The sequence below is a fragment of the Chiloscyllium plagiosum genome, unplaced genomic scaffold (assembly GCF_037043375.1).
Source record: "Chiloscyllium plagiosum isolate Xiang-an unplaced genomic scaffold, Cpla_swu_hap1 HiC_scaffold_31, whole genome shotgun sequence".
Classification (NCBI taxonomy): Eukaryota; Metazoa; Chordata; class Chondrichthyes; order Orectolobiformes; family Hemiscylliidae; genus Chiloscyllium; species Chiloscyllium plagiosum.
This window is the reverse complement of record NW_028270169.1, coordinates 47,895,975-47,920,725: the sequence shown is the minus strand read 5'-3', so window position 1 is coordinate 47,920,725 and position 24,751 is coordinate 47,895,975. Positions and strand designations below refer to the sequence as shown.

At 40.0% G+C, this 24,751-nt stretch overlaps 1 protein-coding gene across 9 annotated transcripts in view; it reads right to left on the bottom strand.

Annotated features, from left to right (window-relative positions):
- Window positions 1-24,349, bottom strand: part of LOC122564229 (general transcription factor II-I-like) — a 149,633-nt gene extending 125,284 nt beyond the window's left edge. For 5 of the 9 annotated variants that reach the window (XM_087977515.1, XM_087977510.1, XM_087977518.1 and 2 more), the window contains exon 1: window positions 24,089-24,349. The gene's annotated coding sequence lies outside the window, so the exon portion shown is untranslated. Of the gene's footprint in view, window positions 1-10,675; window positions 10,762-23,662; window positions 23,954-24,020 lie in introns of those variants that run through there. The other 4 variants (XM_087977512.1, XM_087977513.1, XM_087977511.1 and 1 more) reach the window with 4 other exon arrangements.
- Window positions 24,350-24,751: the final 402 nt, after the last annotated feature.

Here is a 24,751-nt window from a genome sequence, read left to right as displayed (position 1 = left end):
CCCAGCAACTGTGAGAAAAAAGAGCAGAGTTAGCATTTCGTATCCGGTCACTCTTCAGCAGAAGGGTTCTGATAAAGAGTCACTGGATTCAAAACATTAATTCTGTTTTAATTCCATTGAAACGGTCAGACCTGCCAAGTTTCACCAGCAATTTCTGTTTCTATTTCATATTCCTGGCATCTACAGTTGTTGGCTTTATTTTATTTCAAGTTACTTGGGATAAATCTAAACTCAATTCACTGAAACTAGCCCTTATTCAATTAAGCACTCTTGCTCTGCATGGCTCATCCTTTTCCACTGTTAATCTAAATCTTATATTATGATCATTGTTCCCTTATTAACACAAACTATTTGGCCCACCACATTTCCCAAACTAGATCCAGTAACATGTTCTTCCTCGTCAGGCAAAGTTGGTACTGGTTATAAAACTGTTAAACACTCTTTAGAAACTTCCTCTCTCTTGCTGCTTTACATTTTCCCAGTAAATATTCAGGTAAAATGTCTCATTATTGAATCCTCTATATATCCTGTAGTTCTGTAACTTCTCTACAAATTCTCTTTTATATCTTTTCCATGAGTTACTGGCTTATAGAATTCATCCAATGGGTAAAGGCATCTCTATTATTTCTTAACTCTAACCAAATAGATCCTGTTTTTGACAGCTTCCTCTAGGATATCATTTCTTTTCAAGAATACTCTTCTTAAAAATCAATACTGTCATCTTTCTGCCTTTCACTCCTTTCCCATTTTCCTTGGCCTTTCATTTCTTAAAAAAAAAGGGGCAGCCAGTCACAATGTTCCATTTAAGCTGTGTAAACATGAAGACACATCAGCCCAGAGTTTGCTATGCAAGAGACAACTGATTGTGTACAATTTTTAAATGGGCCATTCTTCTGTACATTCAGTGCATAACAAATCTTATGCACTTAAAAAGGGATCACTCAGGTTACCTCCAGCAATGGTAAACTGCAAGGGAAGTGCTGTAATCAATTTTTACCCAGGTCTACACTACACACACGCCTACTCGTACCTACAGCTAACCAACCTTATCTATCACATTGCACTTAGATTTTCAAAAGTCATTGATAAGATGCTACAAAAGTTATTGTGGAACACAACTCATGGTGTACAGAGTAACATGATAGCATGGATAGGAAATGGTTTCCTACTCACTAGCCAGAGTAATTCATTTTCTGGTTGGTATGTTTTCACAAACGGTGTATCACAGGGAACCTCAATATTTTATATTTGATAACAAAGGGATGATTGCTGAAGTTTGTTGACGAGACAAAGATCGGTCGGAAAATAAGTTGTGAAGAGGATATGAGGATGCTATAAATACATAGATCGAATACACAGGCGAAACATATTTTCAAAAGAAGGATACCTGGACAGATTGCGAGATCACTCATTTTGGCAAGAAAAAAAAAGCATATTACCTAAATGGTAAGAGAATGCAGTGCTCTGAGATGCAAAGTGATGGGTGTCCTCGTGCATGAATCCCAAAACATTAGGACATAGGTAAAGTAATAATTAGGAAAGCAAGCAGAATGTTATTGCTTATTTATTCGTGTGAATAAATACAAAATATGGAGGTTATGCTTCAGTTATACAGGACACAGGTGAGACCACATCTAGAGTAATGTGTATAGCACTGACTTCCTAATTTAAGGGAGGATGTAATTACATCGAAGCAATTCAGATATTGACTAGACTTGTACATGAAATGGGGGATCTGAATTTCAAGAAAAAGGTTGGACAGGTTATACTTCGCGATCTGCTGGAATTTAGAAAACAGCCAACTGGCTCCACTACCTTTGGATAAAGGCTCCTTGGACAAATTCTTGATAAGCAAGGGCATAAATAATTCGTGTATTTTATAGTGTGCGCACACGTGCGTTTTGTTTTGGCGGGGGTGCTGGGGAAGTCAAGTCAACCATAACTTCACTGAATGGCATGTTCTTTATGCTCATAAAATGGATTACGTTAGATTCCCTACAGTGTGGAAACAGGGCATTTGGCCCAAGTCCACACAGACCCTTCGAAAAGTAACCCACCCAGACACATTCCCCTAGATTTACCCTTGACTACTGTACCTAACACTATGGGCAATTTAGCATGGCCAGTTCTCCTAACCTGCACATCTTTGGAGGAAACCAGAACAAACCACGCAAGACATGGGGAGAACATGCAAACTCCACACAGACAGACACCCAAGACAGGAATCGAACCCAGGTCTCTGGTGCTGTGAGGCAGCAGTACTAACCACTCAGCCAGAATGCCACCATATATTTAGATATGTTCCATGCAAGTCAGAGCTTACTATATTTTTATAACATTGATTTTGCTGAGAAAATATTTAAATGCGTTCAGATGGCAGCATGCATCCAGCTTGCATAACATCATTAATGATGAAGCAGGTGCCCTTTCTTCATGTGCTAATCCTCTCACGATGTTCCATTTTTTTCATCTCTGAATAACTTCAGAATTCAAGTCGTTCCTTGTACTTTACTGGATCTTCTTCCATGAGTATCTTTACCTGAGATCTTACCGTATTCCCTTAGTCTAGCCCTGGGCAATACCAGACTATTTTCTACTCTAGCGTTGTTTCTCCAAAATCCTTATATATTTCTCTTCCAGAAAGTGATCATCAGCGCTTACATCCAAATCATAGATTAGTAACGTGATATGGTTGTCAAGCAGCCTGGAATCAGCACAACAGCAGCATTACTTTCCATCTCCATGAATGAATCCAAACATACTTCTTTGACAAATGCTTGCATTTTGTCAGTTTGGGTGGGATGCATTACAGGTATATTGCCTCAAAAGTGGCAACCTCAGGACGGAGTCAGATTGCAAATCTGCCCTGTTTTGAAAGAAAAACAGAACTTTTATAACAGTGATGCAAATACACTGATACTCAGGCCCCATTATACCAATCACACCATTTCCTTAAATGCATTGATTCAATCATAAGTGGCTGATTTCTTTTCTCTACTATTATCCAAAATGAAAGGGATTTTCACCAGGCTTCTTTGACATATTCAAAGTAACATATTTATTAGAATCATAGAGTCAGAGATGTACAGTATGGGAACAGACCTTCTGGTTGAACCCATCCATGATGACCAGACATCCTAAATAAATCTAGTCCCATTGCCAGCACTTGGCCCATATCCACATTAAATGCTTATTTCTACTGCTCTATGTTCTAAATGGCAAACCCATTTATATAACTATAATTCAGGATTAAAACCTTTTTCCTCAAAACTCCCAAATACAGACAAGTCTCTGCAGAAATACTGGAAAAAAAAGAGAAAAAAATACCCCTATGGGATGAGGGTCTGGCAACAAAAGTATGAACAAATTACCTCAGATGCTGGAATCTGTACTGAAAACAACAAATGCTGAAGATCTCAGCGGATCAGGCTGCATCCATGGAGAGAAGGCGTAAACTAATGTTTCAAGTCTAGATGACTCTTCATTTGAGCTGAAGTGAAGTGTGGAGGGACAACATTTATGCTATAGTTCAGGGGCTTGTGGGTCTTGGTGGAGAAAAGATGTTAGTACTTTACATTAAGTGATCAGAATATTAGAATGGCAGAACAATGGTGTGAGTCTTCTGCCAGACTAGAAAAGAGAGCAAGTGGGATGGAGGAAAGATGTGCCAACAAGCTAAAAGAAAATTAAAAAGTTTCACAATTTAAAGGCATAAGATACGATGCACTGACACAGTACACTGGATTGCCTGTTGATGAAATTGAATTATTGACAGCCAGAGACTGATGAACAGCGTTCAGCTAAAATTGTCATGACCCTTGGTCTGAGTCTTCAGCAACTGGTCCAGGATTCTCAATATTGTCAGAAATGTTAATATTAGAAACTATATGCTTTCCAGAATTTCTGCTGGGAAATTTTTGTTCAAGAGAGATTCCTTCATCTTCAGGTGCGTCTGCCTTATGGACTTAGGTCTGTAGAACAGAAAAATCAAATTCAGGAAAGAGTTGCTAGGCAAAAAGTAGCATCTAGCCTCTTCCCCTTCCCCCTCAGTCTTTTCAAAGCCTGGTCTTCCTATGATTAAGAACCATCAAAACTAGTTGTAACCTCCTTGAAATCCTGCCTTGCCTTCTCCAAAGTCAGCTGATTTTTTTTTCAAATACTAAGTTTGCAGATGAGACTAAAATAAAAGTTTATCAGAAATTGCAGCCAGATCTCAATCAGCTGAGGATATGGGCTGAGAAATGACAAATGGGGTTTAACATAGATAAGTGCGAGATCTTGCACTTTGGAAAGTTAAATTAAGATAGAAGTTTTATGGTGAATGGTAGGGCCTTAAGGAGTGTAATGGAACAGAGGTTCCTTGGAGTTCAGGTTCACAGTTACCTGAAAGTGGAATCACAAGTAGACAGGGCAGTGAAGGAGGCTTTTGACACACTAGCCTTCATCAGCCAGAGCACTGAGTATAGACGTTGGGAAGTTGTGTTACAATTATACAGGGCATTGGTGAGGCCACACATGGAGTATTATGTTCAGTTTTGGTCACCTTGCTAGTGGAATGATTTTATTAAACTAGAAAACGTGCAGGAGAAATTTACAAGGATGTTGCCAGGACTTAATGGTCAGAGCTATACAGAGAGATTGGACGAGCCATAACTTTTTTCTTTAAAGTATAGGAGACTGAGGGGGAATCTTATAGAAGCGTATAAGATCATGAGAGGCATGGAAAAGGCAAACACACTCAGTCTTTTTGTCAGGATTGAGGAATCAAGGACTAGAGAGTGAGAATGTGCATAGGGTATAATCAGGCAGTTACGTTCGGAGTTTTGTGAAACAAGAGGTTCAGCTGAGCATGACTCAGATCAGATAAGCACTTACAGTTAACAATATGGTCCTGGAGGCAAGGGTAATGGGTTAACAAGGTGGAAAAGCATTCATCATGTAGAGCCATTTAACAATATTGGAAGCATTCAGTATGTGAGGTCAGTTTAACAAGGTGAAAAAGTATTCATTACGTGAAGCCAATTATTCATTGTGTAACAGGAGATGGCTTAATCTTTACTGTTGATCCTCACGGATTGTAACAGTCACCCGATTCATATGTATGTTGCCTTATCTGGATGCTCCTCCTGTAAAGTGACTATATAGTTCGCTGAGAAACTGCTCTTCCAGAGAAGACCATGAACACATGCCTCTGTGCATATGGACGACCATTCTCGCTCTCCCTCCAGGGCCCAGAATAAAGATAAAAAAGGTAAAACTACACTGTCTCTAAGTATTTTGCTTTGACTAAGTGAAGGGGGAAAACGGGACAACAGGAGCATCAGTTTAAAGTTAGAGAGGAAAGAATAAAAGGAAACCAGCGGGACAACTTTTTTTTTATTTACAGAGGGTGGTACGCATACGGAATGAGCTGCTAACACATGTGGATAAGGCGGGTACATTAACAACATTTAAACGGCATTTGGACAAATACATGAATAGGAAAGGTTTAGCAGGATATGGACAAAACTTCAGGGAAACAGGATTAACGTAGGTGGACATTTTGGTCGGCATGGACCAGTTTGGAACAAAGGGCCTGTCTCCGTGCTGTAGGACTCTGACTCTAGGAGGTGGCTTACAGCACTGTTGACTTAAGTACTTGATGAAATCACATGAAAAAACCTTTTCCAATCCAGAAGAGGTCCAACTCATTCCATGTCTTCTAATTTTGCACATTTCTTAAACAAATATAAATCAACAAATGTGAATTAAATTAATAGGAGGCAAAGTTATGCAAGTCTGAAAAAATGCATAAAAATGTTTTTTTAAAAAAACATAACAAGCAAGGCTGAATCCAGTGCAAGCAGCTATGTAATTTAACGCCTCATTCTTTCCAGCCTATTAGAGACCTATCATTTTGTTCCTCTTCTAACCTTCCCTTCACACTTTTATTTGCTCAAAAACATCTTCTTAACTTCTCAGTTCTGACGAAAGGTCGGAACCCCGACTTGTTCAATGTTTGAGCATTTTCAGTTTTTATTCCAAATTTTTAGTGTCTGAAGTATTCCACTCTGTCATGAGACACGTACAAGGTGACTCTATATTTTGCTCACATTGAAGTAGGCAACTAGCAGGGCCTTGGGATATATGACAGATAAACCGGTTTCTAAACTAGTGGGTCTTACATTTGCCTTATACACGAAAAAGGTCCCTGGTTCGAAAACAAGCAGAAAGTGCGTTGGTGCCTTATCAGATAGCATGGTGGCTCAGTGGTTAGTACTGCTGCCTCACAGCACGAGGGTCCTGGGTTCAATTCCACTCTCAGCTGACTTTCTCCCTATGTCTAGATGGGTTTCCTCCGGATGCTCCAGTTTCCTTGCACAGTCCAAAGATGGGAAGGTTAGGCAAATTAGCCATGCTAAACTACCGGAAGTGTCCAGGAATGCACAGGCCGGATGGATTAGAAATGGGAAATGCGGAGTTGGACGGATGGGTTGGTGTGGACTCAAAGGGCCAAAAAGCCTGCTTCCATGCTGCTAGGATTCTATGATTCAATGGAAAAATCTACAGATATGCCAACAACAGCAAGGACTTGAACAATGGCAGGGCATTGGAGAAAAATAACAATTGAGGAGTGTGGAGCCAGGGTCTTATGACACTCAAATTTAAGATGACTAGTATATGGTCAAAGTCATTAATACCAAAATTTTCCATTAGCTGACAATATAAAAGCGAAGTAACAGATTGGTACTACATATTTGATGCATACCAAATAGCCTTTTGTGTAACAGTAGACCCAGACAACATGGATTCAGTCCACAATGAATACTTTGCATCGGTCTTTGCATCAGAAAAGGCAACTGGATGGAAGACTATGATACATTCAAAGTTAATAAGAGTGAGGGGGAGAATGAGAAAGAACTTAGTGAGTTTAGCAATCTAAAAAGTGGATAAATCTGCAAGCCAGATGAGGTGCTGTAAAGGAAGTGAGGTGGTATCAGGGCCCAGGCTATAATTTTCAAATTCTCTTTAGCCAGAGGATTGCTAACACTGTAAAATAATAAAAAGGGAAACACCAGGAAATTCATTTCAATAACATTTATACAATTTGACGAAAAACAAGAGTACCTGAAGAGAAACTAGAGCATTCTTCTAACCTCATGGGTGCAAGTTATTAAAATGAACTGAGGAACAGAATATACCTGCACTCGGATAAACATTGATAAATCAGCGATAGCATGGATTTGTTATGGCACAGTCGTGTTTGACAAATTTGAGAAGGTAAACAGGAGTGTAACGCATTTGATTTGGCTTAGCTGGACTTTTGTAAGACTTTTGATAAGGTTCTTCATGTAAGGCTGGTTAAGAAAATGACAGCCCATGAGATCCAAGGCAAAGCTGCACATGGCTTCCTGGACTTTTTTTTTATTACCCTACAGCTATATAAGTGAGTGTTTTTTAAACCAGAGACCCTACTTTATCGGGCCTCCCACCCAACCACCACCTCTAACTTTAAACGCAAGGAACATATTAGATAAGTTTCTCTTTTTTATATTCTGATAAGGGGATTAATAGGGATGGCAATGCAGGAAGAATGTTCCTCCTGCATGATGTTGGAGGTGAGAGCGCCTATAGCGTCCCAAAGTGCATCTGCAATGCATGCACCAACTTTCACTCCTCCAAGACCACGTTAGGGAACTGGACTGGATGAACTTTGGATCATTTGGGAAGCAGAGGCTGTGATAGATAAGACTGGCAGGGAAGTAGTTACTCCTAGGCGTGAAGCAAGCTGGGTAACTGTCCGAAGGGGGAAGAAACAGTCACCACAGGATTCCTGTGATCGTTCCCCTGTATACTGTTTTGGATACTGTTTTCAGGTGGGGGAGGGGCTTACCAAGGGCATGCAGTGAGGTGCAGGTCTCTGGCACAGAGTCTATCCCTGTTGCACAGAAGGGAAGGAGGGAAAAGCAGGAGTGCGCTAGTCATTGGAAACTCAATAGTTAGAGGGTCAGATAGAAGGCTTGTTGGGATTGAGCAAGACTCTCAGTTGATGTGTTGCCTCCCAAGTGCCAGGACCTGTGATGTCTCAGATTTTGTCTTTGGGGTCCTGAAGGGAGAGGGTGACCAACCCAAAGTCGTCGTCCACGTAGGTACCAACGACACATGTAGAAAGAAGGAGAAGGATGTAAGGCAGGAATTCAGGGGGTAGGGTGGCAGCTGAGAACTAGAACAAACAGTTGTCATCTCTGGTTTGTTACCCATGCCATGAGATAGCAAGGCAAGGAATATGGAGAGATATCAGATGAACACATGGCTGCAGGGATGGTGCAGAAAGGAGGGGTTCAGGTACATGGATAATTGGGGCTCATTCTGGGGAAAGTAGGACCTATACAAACAGGACTGTCTTCAGTTGAACCTGAGGGGTACTAATACCCTGGGTGAGAAATTTGTTGGTGCTATTCAGCTGGGTTTAAACTAGCTCAGCAGGGGGATGGGAATTTGGAGGTGTAGTTCCAGTGCACAGGAGGTTGATAATAGGAGGGCATAGACAGGATTTCACGCTCACAGGAATGTGCTGGCAGACAGCAAGCTAGTTTGAAGTGTCTACTTCAATGTTAGAAGTATCCAAAATAAAGGTAGCTGAGCTTGCACTGTTATATACCTGGGACTTCAATGTTGCGGCCATTTCGGAGACATGGATAGAGCAGCATCAGGAATGGAACGTTGCAGGTTCCAAGATTTAGATCTTTCATTAAGAAAAGGGAAGGTGGTAAACTACAGAAACAGCAAAATTTGATTCATATCCACTTTCCAGCTAGCATTTCAGTTTGTGTAGAAGTGAGAATTGTTTAAAAATTCTAAATAAATGCATATCTATGTGGCATCCTGCAAATACAAGATGCAGACCATCAACCAATCTGTTGGTATACTATAAAATTCCTCTGATGTATTTAATCAGCTATAGAGATCCCTAAAAAAAAACTTTAAAAATATAAAAGTGATATACTGCGGTAATTTAAGTTACAACTTAAGAAAAATGGCTGAAACTTCAATCTGTTTAAACTATAAAGCAAACTGATCTATTTTCTTCCCTGTAAGTGTTGTAGATACGCTCAGTGCAATTATTATGGTATAGAAAAGGATAATAAGCAGCATTTTGAGAACTAAGAAGTTATCACATTAAAGGGGTGCCAAGAGCATTGTTATAATTCCAGCTGATGATGTTATTACTGGATAAGCCAGAACTCAAGACTGAAACATGTTCTATAGACCTTTTTTTTTTGGTTTTAAAAGGTCTGTTTTTCATTGAAACACACAATACTGTAGATCCGGTTATAACCAAAACAGAAGTTTATTATGCAAAAGAAATAAAGATAAATAGAATAAACCAAAACTACTTACATATGAAATATTAAACATCTTAAAACACACAGCAAACTACAATTCCATAAATCCCAAAGCACCCATTTATACTACTAGAATATGAGACAACTCACTTCCCAGTCAGAGGGTTTGGGCTAACTTTGGCTTCAATTCCCAGTTGACAATCCGATCGCCTCTTTCACAAACGTTCATAATTGAACACTGGCTTATTTTGAGCAGAGAAAGCCATTCAGGCCGTTAACCTAACACCTCTGGCCTGAAATTTTCAAACTAAACCCCTTACATAGTGGAGATTAAACCAATTTCTTCAAAAGATCTAAGTTATTTCCCTCTCTCAACGATAACTACTTTACATATACAGCTTCAGCCAAAACTTCTGCAAATACTGCTAAGCTGAAACTCAAAAGCTTTTTACAAGTCATGGATGTTTGCCCTATGCAAAACTAAAGAAATAATTCACTCTCATTTTAAACTGAAAGTCTAATACACAGCTATTTACTTTTTTGCTTGAAAAAGCTTTCAACGTGGGAAAAAAAATCCTATTAGAATCCAAAGATCTCACTTTCAGGCTTACCTTTTTAAAAGAAACCAAAATCATTGCTACAGAATTACCTATAAAGTTAATCATTAATCGCTTTCAGTCCAACCAACCAAATCCCATATGACACTACCTCAAATCCTAACTCTGAAATAAATATTAGTACACAAAAGACAGTTTGAGATTGAGGTATGACAAGTTTTAGAAATCTCTCGAAGACGACTGCTTAAAAAAATTGATCGTGCACAAGAAATTGCCTTTGTCATAAAAAAACCCTGAAAAAATGCCATAAGTTAGAACACTAAGAGTAGCAACCCAAGCTAAACAAATGACTGGCTCACTATTGTTTGTTTCTCCCTCCCAGCCTCAGTCCTGAAGACAGTATATGCCCAACCATATTACAGGTTCCAATTTCCCCTCATTTGGTGCAAAATTTGAATAAAATCCAGGCACACAGATGAATGAGTTGCTAACTCAGTCTTGTTATGTCCCAGAGTTTGATCCAATTGGTGACCAGTAACAAATAACTTTTGACCCAATGGAAGCCAGTGAACCAAAAACAAACCCAGAAAAATGAACAAATGCTCACTTGTTAGAATTTTTTAGTTTAAGCAATCAAACCAAAATCGAATTAAATATGCAAAGCACAAAATCAGTTAACATTTTACAATTTTCACACTAATTAGTAACTGACACATTAAAATAGAAAATACAATGTCAGATTTACCAGACAATTCACTTAAAAAACGTAGCATCAAATTCATTCAGAAATACCTTCAAAGCTTCAAAATCAAGTGGAATTTCGGGTCGATTCCTTTGAGGATTTAGGCCCAGGTTCTCATTCAACAGTTCAAGAGTTTCTTAAAATTGTTCACTTCCTAGAACCACAACTGCACAATCACAACAAATACATTGGCCCACCAGCATTACCTATAAAGCTGATCTTTGTATGGCCAAATCTAGGCACTCAATTATTTTAAGTAATGTCAATCACTGCAATAACTTTGATATTTGTCAGTTCCTGGATTCAGCCTTTGGTTTTCTTCAGCCAGCCAGCCTGCACTGCTAAGCAATCTGAACAAACTTTAGTTTCCCCAGAAGTCCACCGTTCCAGTTACAATCTGACCTGAAAACACAAACTTCAAAAGTAGGATCAACTGAATCAACAAAACATTTGAAAAGTCATCTATTCAGACAGTAGCTCCCTTGTGCTCCCCTACTGGTCCAAACTGCATACTCCATTACAAACTAAAACCACAAACACTCAAGTCAACCTTTGTACATGTTTCCCGCACTGCCACAGCCGATGTTAATTAAAACTAGGTCATGAATTAAGATGCCCCTTCCCCAGTCGACCCAATTCGCTAAATCACCTTCAGTCCCAAAACTCTATTTTGTGCAATAGCCTACTGTGTGGATCCTTATCAAACACCTAGGCGGTCCATATACACCATATTAACCACTTTACCTTTATCCACCTATTTTGTCACCTTCTCAAAAAGGTTAGTTAGGCATGACCTACCCTTCATAAAACCGTATGGACACACTCTAATCAAACTATTCCTTTCCAAATGCAACATTGTTTCTGTTGTGATTAGAGCCTTGCTTTGCAGAATGTGGTTTCTTCACCCCACCTCCCACCACCCTGAGAAAGTTCAGGGTATGTATACATGCATATGTCCAGTCAGTATTATAAATTAATGATTTGAATATCATCTTAACAGTAGAAATTGAAAAGCATTTCTCTTTAAAAAGGACATTAATATGGGATGCAGGGAAATCCGGTGTCCTTCAACACAAAAAACACTGACTACACAGGTACAGAAGGAGTTAGGAAGGGACATGATACTTCAGCCTTTATTGCGTTAATTGTATAGCTTTGGTGAACCAACAGTACAGGATACAGTTTTGATCTCTTTAAAAAGATGATATGCTTACAATACACAGTGTAACCAAGATTCTTTAGACAATAAGTGGGATAGCCTATGAGGAGACATTGATAAGAATGGATTGACATCAACCTATTGTAAAGAACGAGGGGCAATTTAATAGAAAAATAAACAATGCCAGAAGACTCCTCAGAGTAGTTGCCGAGAGGTTCTGCTTCCTAGACTCCAAGCATTACAGTCATCTCTCAGGGAAGGAGTCAGCACTGAGATGAGGAGAAGTCTCATGCAAGAACTGTACACCTTTGCAATTCATATCCCAGAGGGCTGTCAATAATCACCTAATATATCAAAAAAAGACTATAAAGGCCCATTGAGCCAACTCTGCCATAAGTTAACAGCTGTGGCCTTAAACCCACTTTTGTGCGTGCCCCCACCATAACCGTTTACTCCCCTGCAAATCAAAAATTAAGTCTAACTCAAACATTTAATATATTCAATGGCCTTCACTGTCTTCTGTGAAAAAGAATGCCAATGATTCGTGACAATTTGAAGAAATTCCTCTTCATCCGTACCTTAAATGGAGTCCCCTTATTTTTAAAACTATGCCCACCTAACTTTTGATTTCACAAGGGGAATTATCTTAACATCTATCCTGTCAATTCTCCTCAATCTTACACAAGATCACCTGTCATTCTTCTAAACTCCCATAAGTACAGGCCCAATCAGCTCTAACTTTCTTCAACAGACCCACTCCCAGCAAAGTGAATCTTCTGAGAACCACTTCCAATGCAACTATATTCTACGTAGACAGCATTACCAGGGACCCGGATTCAATTCCTGCCTCAGGCGACTGTCTGTGTGGAGTCTGTACAAGCTCCCCATGTCTGGGTTTCCTCAAGTGTTCTGGTTTCATCCCACAGTCCAAAGATGTGCAGGTCAGGTGAATTGGTCATGCTAAACTGCCCATGGTGTTCAGGGATGTGTAGGTTAGACGCAATAGTCAGGGAAAATAGAGTAGGGGAATGTGTCTGGGTGGGTTACTCTTCGGAGGATTAGTGTGGACTTGTTGGGCCGAAGGGCCTGTTTCTACACAATAGGGAATCTAATCTAATTACTCTGGAATGGTCTCACCAATGTTGTTCGTTGTAGCAAGACTGTCTACTTTGATACTCTACATCTCTTTGCAATAAAAAAAAAGGAAAATCAACTTCCATTCTGCACCTGCATGCTAGCTTTGCCAATCATGGACAAGAACACATGAATCCCCCTGCAGCTTTCTGGAGTTTCTTCCTATTTAAATAATATTCTGTTTCTTAAAAAAATTCTTGCCAAAATAAACCACCCAACATTTTCCCATATTTTTACCCTTTTTGTCCACTCATTTAACCAACCTATAACTCTTCAAAATCTTTTGCAGCTTTCCCTCTACTTCCTTTCCAATCCATCTATGCATCTTCAAATTTGGCAAAAATACAACTGACCCCTGAATTTAAATCAATATGGATCATACAGTTGAGGCCTAAAACTGATCTGGGGCACACCACTCTCAAACATGGTGTAGAATTGTTTAATCCAAAAGAAATATAACCACTAATCTTATTTCTATGGAGATCCAGAACATTAGGGTAGGCAATGGTCTAGTGTTATTATCGCTAGACTGTTAATCCTGAGACCCTGGTTTGAATCCAGTCACAACAGATGAATTTTAAAAAATCTGGAATTAAAAGTCTAATAATGAATCCACTGGATGTAGGTTTGCTCGCTGAGCTTGATGGTTTGTTTTCAGATGTTTCGTCACCATACATCAGTGAACCTCAGGACTGATAGTATGGCCTGCTTTCTATTTGTGTTTACACGTTTCCTGGGGTTGGTGATGTCATTTCCTGTGGTGTCACCATTTCCTGTTCTTTTTCACAGGGGGTGGTAAATGGGATCCAAGTCAATGTGTTTGTTGATAGAGTTCCGGTTGGAATGCCATGCTTTTAGGAATTCTCATGCACGTGTCGGTTTGGCTCGACTTAGAATGGATGCGTTGGCCCAGTCAAAGTGATGTCCTTCCTCATCTGTATGTAAGGATACTAGTGAGAGAGGGTCATGTTTTTTTGTGGCTCGTTGATGTTCATGTATCCTGGTGGCTAGTTTTCTGCCTGTTGTCCAATGTAGTGTTTGTTACAGTTCTTGCAAGGTATTTTGTAAAATTACATTAGTTTTGCTTGTTGTCTGTATAGGGTCTTTCAAGTTCATTAGCTGCTGTTTTGAATCCACTGTCAACCCTCTGGGCAATTAGCAATGGGCAATAAATGCTGGTCTAACTAGTATGCCCCATTCCAGAAGTGAATAAAAACAATCCAGTAAAGCTCATTTTCAGAGACAATTTACCAAAGTTAAAGCATATGTACCTGAAAGCAATAGCTTTACTGCAAGAGTCAAAAGATGGAATAACTGGTGACACTAATTTGCAGCAGGCACCTATCAACGCATTGCTTTAAGGCTTCAACTGATCCTATTTATTAATGGCTCAGATAGCTATACAAATCAACTTTTGAAGCATTATAAGCAAAAATTATAGCAGGATAGAAGATTGAGTGAGCGAGCAAAAATAATTATGAAAGGATTAAGGCTATCAAGTGTTAAGTCATCCACCCGAAAAAGAGAAAAGGGTGCTTTCCAAATGATACTGGAGGTCCAGACTTAGGGCCACATTAAAAAGCAATTAGGGGTATGGGAAATAATTTCAAATTATTAGCAGAATGCTGGGCCTTATATCAAATGGACTAGAATACAAGCTAAGAACATACCATACAGCACAATTATGCCAATCTGTCTATCGACTCTGCTCCATCATTCAATCAGGGCTTATGTGTTTCTTGAACCCTTTCTCCAGCCTTCTCTCTATAACCCTTATGGTACAGCCTCACAAAGTCCTAGTTAGACCACACCAGGGAGTACTGTGTTCAATGCTGGTTACTGGACTAAGGAATGATTTATTGATCTTGGACAGATGGCTGTCTGCATTTATCAGATTGACACTTGAAATCCAAATGTTACCAGAGCTGACAAACTCAACATTACTTCCTGAAGTTTGAAAGTAAAATGCATATATATGATCTGACAGTACAGGAATGTTGTGTGTGAATAGAGGAAACAGATTTCCATAGCCAACAGAAATAAAGACTTAGTGGGATAGTCAAATATTAGATATTTCAGCCAGTTATATCAGGTGAGGTGTCAGGAAATACAAATGTCAAAAGACAACAGAAATTTAAAACTCTCAAACACCAAGCAATTGATGCTAGATGAATTTCTAATTTGCATTTATGACTGCCAAACTGTTAGCAAAAAGCAAAGTAAATAATGTGACAATGGCAGGGTATACAGATTTTTGCCACAGATCAGCCAAGGACTTGCTAGGTTTGAAGAGTAAAACAGCTGATTCTAGTCCTTTTTTTAAAGAAAAAGGCGAATTACATAACATACAGCAGAAACAGGCCATTTGGCCCAAAAGCAGACCATTCAGGTGGATATGCTCCATTTGAAAATCCCAACCATCTTTGCTGCACTAACTCTTACTGTCTCATTATTTAGCATAGATGGGGTAGCTATCTATCTCCACTGTAATGAATTCCACACTGGGTAAAAAGGTTTCATCCTAATATTTGACTTCTGTATGACTATCTTACTTTGTTTTTTTTCTTAAAAATGCAAGTTTCTTTGAATCCACTATAAAAGCTTCCATAGTTTTAAAAGACATTAATCACATCATCCCTCAACCTTCTCTGTTCAACAAAGATTCAGCCAATTCAACCATTCCCAATGGGTATAACTTTACAGATCTTACAATACAAAATTTGTTTTTTGCACTCTCAATAAATTATACCTTGGCAACTAATACTAAAAATGGATCTAAGCCAGATGGTGAAGGACAAAATATTATTATTTTCCTTGATAGAAGGTTGAATCCTGTGTAAACCTCTATCTCAGCATCCCAGTCTCTCACTATATCAAAATGTGTTTAACAACTTGACATTTCCACAGCTATCTCACTTTGAAGCAGGTCATGGAACCTGGGCCTTCTGGTGCAGAGGTAGGGACACTTCAACTGTGTCACAGGATGCTTTCAATTGATTACAAGCATTTGTAAACCTAACTGATGGAACATGTTATGACATCTCTGGAGCAAGTGGGATCTAAACCTGGATTTTCAGGCCCAGATGTAATGTTACGTGAAGGTGGTTCATGATGTATTATTAATTGAAAATTTGGGCTCTAAAGTGCAAATTTGTATTGTTAGAGTCAAAGTACGGTACAGACCCTTCAGTCCAACTCATCCAAGCTTGTCCCATTTGCCTACATTTGGCCCATATCCTTCTAAACCTTCCCTATTCATGTACCTGTCCAAACATCTTTTAAATGTAACTGTAGTTGCATCTACCATTTCCTCTGGAAGGTCATTCCACATATGAACCACTCTGTACGAAAGAGTTGCCGCTCAGATCTCTTTCTCCTCTCCCCCTTAAATTTATGCCCTCTCGTTTTGAACTCCCCAACCCTAGGGAATAGATCCTCGTAATTCACCTTATTAATGCACAACAGCTGATAGATAAGGGTAGATATGGTTTTTTGTTTCATTTTTAAACTGTTCCAAGTATGGTAACAAGATGTCCAAAATTTGATAATACTGTACTTTAATAACATTGCACAGCTTCAGTATAGCTTAAGGTGAACAGATTGATACATTACAAAAATATAGTACAAAATAACTGTTCCTACTTAGCAACTGTACTCCAGTGTCACAAAAAAAAGCCATGTAAAAAGGTTGGTAAGTGTTTGCAGATTCAGTCAACCAACACACAAAAAAAATGCTGCTAGTTCCATAGTCTTCAAAAAGTCAGTGCGGAGAGAAAAAAATCTCAAGTGGCTTAAGAGAAAAACTTGCATAGCTAAAACTGCTAGAAGTTTAGGGTATGGAAAAGCCAGGTGTTTGCATTGGAGTGTCTAGAAGTCAATAAGAAGGAAGCTCAAAACCACTCTCAGCCAAACTAACTGAAGAAGGAACTATAAACTGGAGACAGCATAGCCCTTAACTGAGGTTTGAATATCTGCAAGGTTGTTGTTGTGGGCAATAGAGTCAAATATTTACTTCTGATATTTGTAACAAGATTGATTCACCTCAATCTAATATGGTTCATTATTCTTTTCCCCTCCCTTGTGTAATCTCAATGATATTGATGGTTTGTTTTTAAACTAATAGTACATTGGCAACCCCCTGTCGTTATGTTCAGCGATTAACCATAACAGTAACCAAAACTGCAGAAATAAAACTTAAAGACTATCAAATTAGGTTTCACTTTGGGATCTGACCAGTCAGGTATCACCATGAAATTAGATAATTGTATAGACACAAGTGCATCACAAACTTCTTTTTAAAATCAATCTGATCAGATAGGTTATTACATGTTTGAGCTGGAAATGTGTTGCTGGAAAAGCGCAGCAGGTCAGGCAGCATACAGGGAACAGGAGAATCGACGTTTCGGGCATAAGCCCTTCTTCAGTTATTTTGTACTATTACATGTTTGAGTTAGGAATGACAAACTCCTTTCTGGTCAACAGGACTGCTACCACTGTACCACAAGCCCCTCTGAATTTCTTTACAAGACTGTAGACATTTCTAATCAACCTGTTCAAAGATATGTTACTATATACTTCTGGAGCAAGTGGGACTTGAACCCTGGCCTTCTAAAGTAAATAAACAGTAACTATTAACTGTGTTACTTTAACAATAATCAACAAACCATTAACAACTGCAAAAAGTGTACCCTGACCAAATTTCAAGAATAGCTGTTGCACTGAGATATTAAAGGGTTAATTTGTTCTGTTGATATGTAAGAAATTGGATGCCCTGGGAAGTGTGATTTTCTGTCTTGCAGACTATGTTTGAGGAATAACTTCTCACTGTTTTAAGGAATAACCTAACCATACATTGTTTTTGGGAGGCACGTGACTATGGGGGGAGTAGCAAGGGATAGTGTCTTGGATGCATGACTGACTGAAGGAAGGTCAGTTCCCTTGTTCAAGGAATCTCTCCTAACACAGCTCTGCAAGCCTCTCAAACAGTGTTAAGTGATCCTCCAAAGGCTTATATTTGCCGAAATAAATTGTGGCTGTTCACAGAAGTTGGCATATAGCAGTTGCATCAAGCATGTAAGAAGCACAAGGGAGCCTAACAGCACAACTTGGGAGCTTTTAATTCTGTCTAGAAATAAGCTTTTATTTACATATTTTGATACAGAAACCAAGTGGAGAACTTAGCAGATGTGACAACATCTGTAGAGAAAAAGTTAACATTAAGCTCAGTGTCTCTATCAGAGCTACATGCAGCTGGGAGGAGTGGTATTTATGCGGACGACAAAGGGAATAGAATACATGAAGACAGTGCTGATAACACGAGTGAAAAAGGAGTGGAAAACAAAGGAACCGCTGATAAGTTGGGAGGGAGAAATGTGCTGGGACCAATCCATAGAGGACCTGGGACATAGGCTGTTGGAAGCTTTGTATGTAAAAATGACCCTGTCACTTCAACACAACCACATTCCCATACTAACATTTCAGTCTAAAGCCTGCTGCAGTGCTCCAGCAAAGCTCAACACAAGCTGGAAAACAGCATCTTGTCAACCAGCTAAGTGATTTACAGCCTTTAGGACTCAACATTGAGCTTCAATGTCAGAACACAATCACACCTGTGTATGATTTGTTAATGACCATCACTCCCCAAAATCCTATTTGGAATAGGTAGCTTCCAGTGATCAAGGGTCAGTGGACTCAATGTTAATTGTTTTTTCTCTCTACAGATGCTACAAGACCTGCCACATTTGTTCCACCCTTGCTGCTTTTGTTTCAGATTTCCAGCATCCCCAGTTCTTTATTTTGCTTTTGAAATGGCTTTACTGATCCTTATTGCAATGCTTAGTAATTTAAGCGTTATATTCCCGATCCTTTTCCTCCTATACCCTATTTAGATTACACTCAATCCACATTATCTGCAGTTATGGACCAGACACCTCAAAAATATTAAGAAAAAAAATTAAGGTCGAGGTTGCCTTCTTATTTTAAAAAGGTACATGTGAAGTGCATTTTCCAGATGGGATGCAACTGGTCAAACTACTCAACGTTAAACAAAAAAAATTAAAATACTACAGTTAAAAATACAAAAGCGAGAAATTTAACTCTTGGAAAACAATTAATAGATACAGTACCTATTACTAATTAACTGTTACCATGTAGTATCAGCCTATAAACACATCCTTTGACAAAAAAGTAAACTTAGACAGATTCTTACATGCAGTTCTCCAATCCAGGAGGAAACAAGGAGATTTCATAGAAAGTAGCAACTAGGAGTCTTTTACAGGAGCTTCCAACCCTTATGGGACCCCAAACAAGCTTCAGACTGCTCCAGCTATAAAAATAGTATGAAGCCTGGTCTGAGAGAGCTGGCCACTCCCCCTCCATTAAAAAGCCTAAAAAGTTTTAAAGCCAAAATTATTTACTTAAGCTATTTGCTGTAGACAGTTTGGCACCTCTATTTTACCTCTCAAGCAAAAAGGGCAAAATAACTTCTTAAAGTAACACAGTCACACAGCTGATTTGTTACCTACAGATTAGTCACAAGATTAGCACTGGGCCCCACTCTCTTTTCCCCACTGTCCTCTGATAACCAATCTGCAGTCCCTTGCAGTACACAGGAGTAATATCCACACATGATCTCTGCCCCTATCCCTCACTGCCATACGATACCAGGTTATAATCCAATGCTGTAATGTGAAATAACCTCCTTCGTTGTCCAGTGCACCTCCAATTTTGATGTCATCTGCAAACTTACTAACTGTACCTGGGTGTAGGTTTGCTCGCTGAGCTGGTAGGTTAGTTTTCAGACGTTTCATCACCATGCTAGGTAACATCTTGAGGGAGGCTACAAATGAAGCACTGCTAGTATAGCCTGCTTTCTATTTATATGATTGAGTTTCCTAGGGTTGGTGATGGCATTTGCTGTGGTGACATCATTTCTTATGGTGATGTCATTCCTGCTCTTTTTCTCAGGGGGTGGTAAACAGGAACCAAGTCAAATGTGTTTGTTGATAGAGTTCCAGTTAGAATGCCATGCTTCTAGGAATTCTCATGTCTGTTTGGCTTGTCCTAGGATGTTCATGTAATCTGGTGGCTAGTTTCCTGCCGGTTTGTCCAATGTAGTGTTTGCCACAGTTCTTGCAAGGTACTTTGTAAATGACTTTGAGTTTGCTTGTTGTCTGTATAGGAGCTTTCAAGTTCATTTGCTGCTGTTTAAGTGTATTATTGGGTTTGTGGGCTACCATGATGCCATCAGGATACATGACCCACTCTCACTAGTATCTTTGCATACGGATGAGGTAGCATACCACTTCCATTGGGACAACACATCCAAACACACGAGAATTCCTAGAAGCATGGCATCCTAACGGGAACTCTATCAACAAACACACTGACTTGGATCCCATTTACCACCACTTGGGAAAAACAGGAAATAACATCGCCACATCACCAACCCTAGGAAACTCAATCATATAAATAGAAACCAGGCTACACCACCAGTGCTTCATTCAGAGGCTCACTGAAGATGCTGTTACCCAGTATGGTGACAAAATGTCTAAAAAACTAACCTTCCAGCTCAGCGAGCAAACCTACATCCAGAAGCTCAACTTGAGCTACAAATCTTCTCAAAACTCACTAAGTGTACCTCTTATGCTCACATCCAAATCATTGATATAAAAAGTGACAAAAAGCACCAATCCTTGAGACACTCCACTGGTTAAAGGCCTCCAGTCTGAAAAACAACCTTGCACCACCTTTGGTGGTCTTCTACCTTTGAGCCAGTTCTGTATCCCACCAGATCTAACCTTGCTAACCAGCCTCTCACGGGAACCTTATCGAACGCCTTACTTAAGCCCATATAGATCATATCTACCGCTCTGCCCTCAATCCTTTCTTACCTCTTCAAAATACTTAAATCAAGCTTGTGAGACACAATATCCCATGAACAAAGCTATGTTGACTATCCAAAATCAGTCCTTGCCTTTCCAAATACATGTACATCCTGTCCCTCAGGATTCCCTCCAACAACTTGCCCACCACTGATGTCAGGCTCACTAGTCTATAGTTCCCTGGCTTGTCCTTACTACCTTTCTTAAACAGCAGCACCATGTTAGCCAACCTCCAGTCTTCTGGCACCTCACCTGTGACTATCAATCAGACAAATATCTCAGCATGGGCTCAGCGATCACTCCCCTAGATTTTTAGGGTACAACTGTGCATTTCAAGACATCCAAAACAAGTTATCACAAAAAAAAACAAAGGTTATAGTTTTGGTCAAATACACCAGTATTGTATTGCACAAATGATGATGATGACGACTATTTAGATATAATTTAGAAATTCCATGAATGTTTAATGACAGGTTTTGTAAAGTATTAATTCTGTATTTACTGCCCTTGATTAAAGTTATAATAATGTTATCATCCCACTAGTTAACCCAGGGCAAGTCAGATTCTAGAGCAAAACCAACTTAATAGACCATAAGCTTCATTTATTTCCAAAGGTGACACCATGGTATCAAGTCACTGAGTATATTCACACTAAGTTGCCAATGAGTATTTAACAAAAACATAAAACCAAAGTTTCTGTGAAAGATCTAATCATAAACAGCAATGTAGAACAATCAATCTTCTCCTACAACAATATCCTTTACACTAAACAATCGAAATTAGTCTAAGAGACCTTGGAGTGCAGGATCATAGCTCCTTGAAAGTGGAGTCGCAAGTAGATAGGACAGTATGCTTTGCTTTATTGGTCAGAGTATTGACTACAGGATTTGGGAGGTCATGTTGCGGCTGTATAGGACATTGGTTAGGCCACTATAGAACATAGAAGAATACAGCGCAGTACAGGCCCTTTGGCCCTCGATGTTGCGCCGATCCAAGCCCACCTAACCTACACTAGCCCACTATCCTCCATATGCCTATCCAATGCACGTTTAAATGCCCATAATGAAGGAGAGTCCACCACTGCTACTGGCAGGGCATTCCATGAACTCACGACTCGCTGAGTAAAGAATCTACCCCTAACATCTGTCCTATACCTACCCCCCCTTAATTTAAAGCTATGCCCCCTTGTAATAGCTGACTCCATACGTGGAAAAAGATTCTCACTGTCGACCCTATCTAAACCCCTAATCTGTTGGAATATTGCGTGCAATTCTGGTTTCCTTCCTATCAGAAAGATGTTGTGAAACTTGAAAGGGTTCAGAAAAGATTTACAAGGATGTTGCCAGGGTTGGAGGATCTGAGCTGCAGAGAGTCGCTGAACAGGCTGGAGCTGTTTTCCCTGGAGCGTCAGAAGCTGAGGGGTGACCTTATAGAGGTTTACAAAATTATGAGGGGCATGGATAGGATTAATAGACAAAGTATTTTCCCTGGGGTCAGGGAGTCCAAAACTAGAGGGCATATGTTTAGGATGAGAGGGGAAGATATAAAAGAGACCTAAGGGGCAACCTTTTCACACAGAGGGTGGTACGTGTATGGAATGAGCTGCCAGAGGATGTGGTGGAGGCTGGTACAATTGCAACATTTAAAAGGCATTTGGATGGGTATATGAATAGGAAGGGTTTGGAGGGATATGGGCTGGGTGGGACTAGATTGGGTTGGGATATTTGATCGGCATGGACAGGTTGGACCGATGAGTCTGTTTCCATGCTATACATCTCTATGACTATGACTTTAATCTCTACTTCGAAATGTCAAACTCAATTGACAGGGCGACAAATATTTCCTTTTAGAGACTTTATGCACTCACCAGATGTGATTCTTCCCATTTCTCCCAGAGACAAACATGCTAACTCACTAACTTTTTTGACTTTAATCATTTTGGAGGCTTTTAAAAATGATTTTTTCCAACTGTATTGGTCTGAAGGCTGCCGAAAGCTAAATTGCCCTTCTGCAGTACTTTTTTTCTAAACTCAACCTGTTTGTTTGTGACCTCAGCATGTCTTTTCCATGGATCATAAAAATATTAGTCAACAATAAAACAGCAATAATTCACCAGGTAGCACGCGAGTCATTTAGCTTTTAAGTGAAATCAAGGTTGCATGTATGTTTTAGTTCACTGTCTCAAATGACTTTCTGACCCTCTTCAAAATATGACTTACAACAGAACAAAAAACCCACAGAACATTTATCTCTAATCAAAATTCTGAAAACAAGGTGTTATACATTGCAGATTTATTGTAATAGTCAAATTCGAGGTAACAGAAACAAAATTTTGCCATCTCAAGATTTCCAACGTAACATTTACTACAGTGCAATTGACGCTGATCGGTAATTTATCAAAAGTATTCAATTCCTACGCAGCAGCAACATGTTCATGCCCACATCATGTTCACATCACCACGACTCAGTCTTCCATTTTAGCCATCGACTTTCTTCTCCCTTTTGCAGGATTTTTCCCTCAACCTAACTTGTAGCAAACACCCGCCTACCCTGCGACGATTGGCTTCCCTACAACTCAGCCTCAAATCTCGGCGTGTCCATTGGACAAACCAGCTGCCCTTCAACCGCCAGACAAGTTAGGTTTTACAGTAAAAGCAGCAGCACTTTATGGGCGCCTTGCAGAGCCGGTTTCAGCGAGGCTCCCGCCAAAGCCATAAGAGCAGGAGTCAAACCTCACCTCTCTAAAATTGCCGTTTTACGACAAAAAAAAAGCACACACGGGACTGTTTAAATAAAAGACACGACGTTAAAAAACACTCAAGTAGAGCAGATGAATTGGTGCGTGTATCCTGCCGCCGTACCAAAAATTAAACCCACTTTAAAGAAGAAAACTCTGGAATCCCCAATCCATTCGACTACGTGCAAATCACGATTTTACCCAGAGGACGATCAGGCGCTCGACTATAGATGATGGCGGTGAGCTGGTGTTCAGAATGGGGAGGAGGGAAAGGCAGCCATGTATGCCTCCGCTCGCTGCGGTACAACAGCCGCGGAGTCACACTGCGGAGAGGCGCCGGTTCTCCGGACCGGGTGAGCGGGTGGCGATAGCACCGGTAATACAGCACCATGCTCCAGTCAATGTAGCCTCTGTAGACATTGAAATAAACCCTTTCCCGAACGCACATGTAACGGAGAGAGCAAAAAAAAAGAAGCCGCTACCTGGTCCCACTTCTCCCCCTCCCCCAGCTGAATCTTATGAAGGAGAGAGCAGGAAAACTCCGACTCACAGGAAAAGTGGCGACGCGCACACAATCCGAAAATTTCCCAGCAGCCGCCGATGGAATATTCTAGAAAGGAAAGAAATAGTAAAAGAACGCGGTTCGAATGATCGCTCACAGGATCATTGAACGGCTGCCAATTATTTCAACTCTGGGTAATAATTTCGTGAGGTTTTTTTGCGTTTTTTAAAAAAACACCAAAATTAAAATCCTGTACACCACCCGAACTACAGCTCAGCCGACAAAGCCTGACGGCGCCTTGTCCCTATTGTTCCCCTCAGCCAACGCGTTGCTAAAACGCATGCGTCTTTCCCGCGGTGCACGATGGCCTTTGTAGTCTTGATGAAATAGATCGACTGCGGGAGCTCAATCCCAGTTCGGGGGGCGTGGACTACAATTACCAGGATGCCGTGCCCTGAAACACTCAGGCAGTTTACAGCCCAATGCTTGATTGGGGAAAAAAAAGGATAGGAAAGGTCTATTTATTTTGTGCAGTATGGTGTGCTGCACAGGATTCAGAGAAGAACATGGCAGCCCGTGAATTGCAAGGTGCAGCGTGCAACCCACTCCCTCCCCAAAAAAGTCGTCACTAAATCGGCCAGATCATTTAAGTTTCAGCACGACTAATTAATATGCAAAAGTAAAATATGGCAGATGATGGAAATCTGAAAT